This window comes from Pseudopipra pipra, chromosome 7 (assembly GCF_036250125.1).
Source record: "Pseudopipra pipra isolate bDixPip1 chromosome 7, bDixPip1.hap1, whole genome shotgun sequence".
NCBI lineage: Eukaryota > Metazoa > Chordata > Aves > Passeriformes > Pipridae > Pseudopipra > Pseudopipra pipra.
Genome location: NC_087555.1, coordinates 20,569,934 through 20,575,933, shown reverse-complemented (window position 1 = coordinate 20,575,933; position 6,000 = coordinate 20,569,934). Strand labels below are relative to the sequence as shown.

Here is a 6,000-nt window from a genome sequence, read left to right as displayed (position 1 = left end):
GCAAGAAGATCCTGGGAAAACAGGAAAAAACAAACAAACAACAGAAAATAGAGAGCACCACCACCAAGATCCCCACACAAAAGTTTTTGGCACAGTCATCATCTGCCCCTTTTCTACTTATAAAGCACTGTAGCAAGAAGTATTTCAATTAATTGCCAGATACTTAACAGAAAATTAGCTACCAGTAACAACATGGCAAAGAGATAGAAGTTATGATGTAACAAAAAAAAGGGTGGGGGGGAAAGTTCAGATTTGCTTATAGTTTGTTACAGGTCAGGTTAATATCTCACAACAAGAAAAACGAAAAACATTCTCACTTTCCCTAGCCTAACATCGTTACCTTATTGTGAAAATGTAAGAAATATAGTAGCACAGCTAAGTACTGCAGTGAGTGGTTAAAACTTCTAAGACATGGATTTATACACTGTTGGCACAGTACTTTAAAAAAGCTTGTCACATATATTACAAAAGTAGAAAGAAAAACATGATATTTCTATTACTCTCAATTTCTCATGGCAACATTACTCCATCTAGTGGCTTATACTACTCGCTAGACTAATGTTCATATTATACTATTAGACAGGTACTACATAAAGGCATTCTTTATCTAAAGCCATGTGCACAAGCAGAAAGCAACTGGGCTGAAGTTTTGTCTTTCTCTTTTAGGGCTTCTAATTTCTATCCACCTGATTTTTAATTTTATCTTTGATGGTGCTACCTCCATAATTAAGGAAGTTATGATGGATGAAGGGGTTTAGATTTATACAGAAAGCACATCATACTCTACTCAAAGTTGCAGTACTCTCTTTGAGGCCAAAGATATTTTCAAAATACTTAAAAATAATAAATTCATTAAATTACAACAAACCCTGACTGATGACTTCTTTCTAGGTTTACACTTTCTACAGTGAGAGTACAGTTAATACCCAAGGGTAAGTATCTTCAGAATAAACCAGTTTTATGAACAGAGACAAAACAGAATCCGATCCCACTTGCTGACTGTCATTAAGTGGTGCAGCCTTTGTCAACACAACAATGTGGTGAGTAGACCTTGGCTGGCTGCTCTCCACTCCCACTCCACAAAAGACAGTGGAGTGGGGGAGAATGTAGTGAAAAAAAACCATGAAGACAGGGAGATAATTTACAAATTACTGTCATGGGCAAAACAGACTCACTTGGAGAAAAATAATTTATTGCCAGTTAAAACAAAATGGAATGATGAAAAACAAAGACAAATCCTAAAAGAACTTAACCTCTTTGTTCCAGGCTCAACTTTAATGCTCCATTCTCAACTCCTACCTCCTCCCTGCCCAAGTGGCACAGGGAAGATGGGGAATGGGGGCTGGGGTCAGACCCCTCTGTTCCTCTTTGCTACTCCTTCCTCCCCATGTTTTTCCCTTGCTCCAGCATGTGTCCCTCACATAGGCTGTAGAGCTTCAGGATAAGATTGCTGCAATGTGGGCTCTACATGTGCCCTCCCATCAAGGAATATCCACTTGCTCCATTGCTGCATCCTGCACAGGCTGCAGTGTGGATATCTGCTCTGGCACTGTCCTCTGTGGGCTGTGGGGAAATACCTGCTTTGATGTGGCCTGTCCCTCAGGCTTCCAGGGAATTTCTGCTCCAAGACTTGCAGCCCTCCTCCCACTCCTGCTCCCCTGACCTTGGTGTTAGGGCTGTTTCTCACGCTTTTCTCCTTACACTGACCTGTGGCATTTTGCTCTTTTTTGGATGTGTTTTTCCTGAGGTGCTTACAATAAGGTTTGTCTTTTCTTTATTGAATGATGCAAACAACACTTAATATATATGCAGCTATAACAAATAGTCTACACACACTCAGTTATTATCTAAAATGGTCAGATGTTTGCACAAAGTCTTTTAGAGTCTGAAGAGGCAAGAGAGCAAGATCTAACAGCCATTAGACCAGCTTCTATCTTGTAAGCAAACAGAACAAGAGCTGTACACATGTTGCTGCCCTGTTACAGTTACGTTGCCCTTTATAGGCTAAATACCAAACAGGTCTTTCAGCACATCTACACACCACTGACCAGTCCACCATGCCTATGAACAAGTAGGGCACATTTGGCAATCTAAGAAATACTCAGGCAATTCTGTGTTTCCATTACTATCTTCAAAAACAATACAGACAGAAATAAATATGTCAACAAAAAACCACCACCACCACCAACAGAAAAACCCTCTCAGAGAATTCAACTATATACCAAAACATTTGGCTAGTCTTTTGGAGGATGTTCTCATCACTTGGATAAAGGCTCTATAAAACTTTAGGAATAGTTTTCTAGTCAACATTTGGCATGTAGACTCAGAAGGTGAGGAATATGATGCCTGCAGAAACTACTTGTTATCAAACATGCATTTGAAAATGTCACTAACTGTTACGTCTGTCTATGCATTTAGGCTAAATTTACTCTTTAGAGGTTCTATAATGCGTAAAATTAAAAGCTCATGACTGTTCATTTTACCAAATACCGCTACAGCCTTATGGCAGTTTTTCTGAGTTATTACAGATGTTATCAGAATGAAAACCAATGTTTCCACTTGCATGTTCATATTCTGCCGGTTTATTCAGCAAGGCTTAAGTGGTACCCTTAGGGCTGAGATGAACTCTAGAGACACCACAGCCAATGACTGCAGCACATCTCTTGGTGTTAGCACAAAACTGAAAAAAGTTATGTTCTAACACATGACAAATCTCTTCTGTGATTGATCTACCCTAGCAGCCTAATCACAACCCATGCTTGGAAAAAAACCGCACACCTATTAAACACATCTTGAGTTACAATTCAGTGATCATATCTTCTGTCATGATTTTTTTAAAGTAATAAAAATGTATAAATTTTGTAACACTGTGGAACAAACAGATGCTGCTTATATCATTACATCATGGAAATCAGTTTATCCAAGAAAGAAATGGAATGAAAAAAAATTTATGAAGCAGGCTGGATTGCTTTAATGACTTGAATGTGTCTCTTTTTTGCAATTTTGATGACTTCTGTACTACAAATTAAGAGGTAGTAACAATCAAATCAGAAAACAAAAAAGAATGGGAATCCTGAAGAAACTGTTAGCCCTTCCCCCCAAAACCCCCACAAAAGTCCTTCTGAAAACAGAAAAAGGCCCAACATTAAAAAAAACCACCATCAATAAAAAACAAAACCCAACACATAAAGCCCAATTTACTCAGTTTACTCTGAAGAATTAGGCTCCTAATCTACTATATTGTACAGATAAGCCTGAATGGAGACTCCCTCTATCAAGCAGGACAGAAAATGCAAATTACAAATGAAAGATTACGTAAAACTGTGACATATCACAGACTATATAGTAGCACAGCACTAGAAGCAAACTCTTGGGGCCAGGAACAAGACGATTAACAACACAATACTGATGTAAACATAAATATATTTTCATGGAGTATGGCTGAGTAAGCAAGAAAAATTTATAAATGATCTTTTAAATAATATTTTTAATATGTATACAAAGAAAAGCATCAGGGTCACTTACGTTAAGTTTGAGGTTTTTAAGCTCGAGTCCACTGGGCTAAAAACAAAAGCATGAATACATACGATTTTTTGTTTCTATTTTCTACAGGAATCTACAAAATGTTTATTTTAATATTTGCAAAAATAACGGTCAAGCTTAGACCCAAATCATACCGCAGAAAAACAGCAGTAATGAGGAAATGAATGAGTCATAGTATATTTATCTTAATATTTTTTCAGAGATAGAAACAACATTTCTACTCTTCCTACTCTATATTCCATAACATAATTATGATTTTTTACAATGTTATTTTCAATGTTCTCTGTACTACGGTACATTTCAGAGTACTATTTAGTAGCATGAATAAAGCTTTCAGCATACTAAAGAAGCTGTACTACTGAACTTACTAAGTCTCAAAAACCATTTAAGTCTCACATGTATGAAACTTCATTAAAAATAAGAAGCTGCTACCATGATAGCTGGGTGAAGATGTTCAGTGAAATGCAGTTTGGCAAGTGATCAAATTTGGTGAGTCATAAGCAAATTTACACATATGTTCTTTGCTATGCTCTTATTTGTGCACGTCTGTATGTAAAAGAATATGAGAGGTTTTTTCCAGGGCTGTTGAATTCTACTCCATAAATTAAGATTTACATTATTAACTACTATATTGTCATTATTCAGTGATGCAGCCTTGATACTGCATTTCTACAGTTTCTACAGAAAATAAGCTGTGTTTATTACTGATACCTCAATATTACTATTCTGCAATTGTTTGCAAAACAAGCAGGAAGCTATAACACAAATCCAGAAAATTCTTAGGACAATGGTTTCATCTAGAAAGCATCTGTTCCTAAACATCAATAAAAACTAAAACGTTACTGAATTATTAATTATTTTGAGACTGAATAAATTAGACCTATGCTACATTTCACCCAATACTTCTCAACAAAAGACTGTGCCAATACAAGAACACTCAGTGGGACAGATCAATTTAAAGAAAGTACTTCACCATGTCCTTAATTTATAAATCATTTCTTTCTCTATAGTTTGTTCATGAAAACAATTTTAAAGACCAAAACAAATGTTGACAGACTGAATTTCTGTTCAATTTTAGGTAGGGATTCAACTTCATATATGCAACTCGCCTTACATGACTTGTGTCAATTGCAAAGTTACTCCAAACTAGCTATTTTCATTTCAAGAGCCTCTCATTCCGATTTATGAATTTATAGCAATTCACAGAAGATATCTGAAAAATACTAATATTGCAGGAACGAAAAAAGTTTAAAAGGTAGAGGATGCTACAGCTGATCTTCGGAAGGAAAATTTCTCTAATATAAGCCCATTTTTACAATGTGCAACCACACTGGCAAACCAATCTGCCTCTTTCCTTTATGTTAGAAAATGCATTCATCAAGTGCAGATCCAGGAAATTCAGTCCTCACAAACAAGCAACCCAATCACCTTATATCAAACAGCCAACACATCAAATACAAAACTTCAACTTTTTTTTACTATCGGCAAGGCATCAGAGAACTGTGAAAAACATGATTTACATTCTCAGAAATGTGATATACACATATTTTTATTCTATCAAGTGTGATATTTCTGTCATTAACATGAATTCTATGACATTTTTCCAGACCGGAGTAATATTTCAAGATCCTACTTCTAATTAGGTCTGAATAAGTCATGTAGCCAACTCTCTCCATAATAATCCTAATTTAAAGCTTCTTCAGTTTGTTTACTACTTCTACAATCTAAAGAGAAGTTTATATCAGATTTGCTCCTACACTAAGTCTGTGATTCACTTCAATAGCCTATCAGTGCTTCCTAATTTCATATATTTACAGTAAAAATGCTCCTCTAAAAATATCTGGTGATATGAGTTCAGTGAGTCTTTTCTGTGAGTCACACAAATGCTACTAGTCACTGACACTTATTTTTTGTGTTTATGTTACTTTGTGGGACAGATTTGTTTTTGTAAATCCTGGTGTTTGGTCTTGTGAGATTTCATTATCCACGTGTTGGGGTTTTTTCTCCTCAGTTCTCCAGATTCCTTTTTCAATTTGCTGCCATTATTTATGTGTCATTAAACCAATTTATGGCAAAATAAGACTTTATGTAGTTTCATCACAAAGCACTGATAATGTGTGGTGGGTGACCTTTGCTCTAAAACAGTTCTTTTATGACACCAAAGATGATATCAAGTTAATTACATTATGACATTCATCTTCATAAGTTTGGATAATATTCCTGTATAAATTAATAGTAAAGACAACCATCAAAACTTTTAAATACTACTTCTATCTATGGATTGAAATGAGCAAGCATCTAAGTCCTTGTTTTGATATTTAAAAGATGAACAGGAGAAAGAAATATCTCCATGGATACCACAGAATAACATAGTATAGCCATTTAAAGGATAAGCTACGAAACAATACTCTCTACGCATATTTTTAAATAATCATGGTGCTTGCACAGTGTTTAGTT

The 6,000-nt window shown here is 35.6% G+C and overlaps 1 long non-coding RNA gene across 1 annotated transcript in view; it reads right to left on the bottom strand.

Annotated features, from left to right (window-relative positions):
• LOC135417206 (uncharacterized) overlaps window positions 1-6,000 on the bottom strand; it is an 85,822-nt gene continuing 79,822 nt past the window's right edge. Inside the window, exon 12 of the long non-coding RNA XR_010431962.1 lies at window positions 1-11. This is a non-coding gene — a long non-coding RNA (uncharacterized LOC135417206). The remainder of the gene's footprint in view (window positions 12-6,000) is intronic.